This window comes from Mus caroli, chromosome 5, assembly GCF_900094665.2.
Source record: "Mus caroli chromosome 5, CAROLI_EIJ_v1.1, whole genome shotgun sequence".
NCBI lineage: Eukaryota > Metazoa > Chordata > Mammalia > Rodentia > Muridae > Mus > Mus caroli.
In genome coordinates, this window is record NC_034574.1 from 135,589,738 (window position 1) to 135,590,822 (window position 1,085).

The following is a 1,085-nucleotide window of genomic DNA, read 5'->3' on the forward strand; positions in this document are numbered from 1 at the left end:
TACACCCAGCCCTGGGCAGACACATCACTCACTGAACACCCCAGCCTGAATAGTATATTTTCTCAGTAGCCACCAGAGGGTGTGTTCACTTGGTAAGTTCCCAAGGCAATCTGGGAATCCCAATGAGTTCTGCAAAGGTTGTTACTGCCCCACCCCATCATAGTAGGTCCATCCTGTCCCTCTCAGGAGACCTCGGACACTCGCGTCACTAGCTGTTGCTCCCACCACAGCGGCTGGGAGTGAATCAAGGTGAGCAGGCTTTGCCCGGATCCCAGAACTCTAGTCCGTAAGTCCTCATAACCATGCCTCACTCCAGAACCACAATGCCACCCACTGCTTTGATCTTCTCGACCTCGGCTTTGGCCACGTTGGCTTTGATTACCTGGGGCAGGGACTCGACCAGCTTCTTGGCCTGGACGAGGTTGATGCCCTGGACGTAGTTCTTGATCTTCTTGATCAGCTTCACTTTGTCCACAGGCTTTGCCTCTGTCAGGCGGACGGTGAAGTCTGTCCGGTTCTTTCTGTTTGGGGATGTCTTCTTCCTCGGCCGCCTCAGAGGTCGGTGCTGCAGCAGAGATGAGACCAGGCACCATGCCACCCATTGGCATAAGGTTGACATCCTGGATCTTCAATGTTTTCTTCAGGAGTTCGTTGAGGTCTGAGATCTCCAGGAGCGCAAGGCTGGCAGTGTCTTGGACCCGCTGCTGGATCTTGGGGGGCGGGGGGTGTGTTCTTTGGTAGCATTACCCAGAAGTGCGCCGGCGACACAGACGCTGGGCATCTGTTGCCTGGCAAGGCGGAGCGCTGCNCCCCCCCCNCNCCCCCCCCCCNGTCCAAGCCGCAGCCTCCACAGGCAGCAGCTAGTGGCCACCCTGTTTTTATTTTTCAAGACAGCGTTTCTCAGTGTAGCCCTGGCTGTCCTAGAACTAACTCTATAGACCAGGCTGGCTTCCAACTCCCAGAGATCTGCCTGTCTCTGCCTCCCTCCCGAGTGCTGGGATTAAAGGTGTGCGTCACCACCACCTGGCTGGGGAGCACTCTTTTATGTGGTTTAATGTTTGATTTATATATAATGGATTTCATTA

The 1,085-nt window shown here is 55.0% G+C and overlaps 1 pseudogene; it reads right to left on the reverse strand.

Annotated features, from left to right (window-relative positions):
* Nucleotides 1-254: 254 nt before the first annotated feature.
* LOC110294989 lies at nucleotides 255-781 on the reverse strand (annotated as a pseudogene).
* Between the last annotated feature and the right edge of the window lie 304 nt (nucleotides 782-1,085).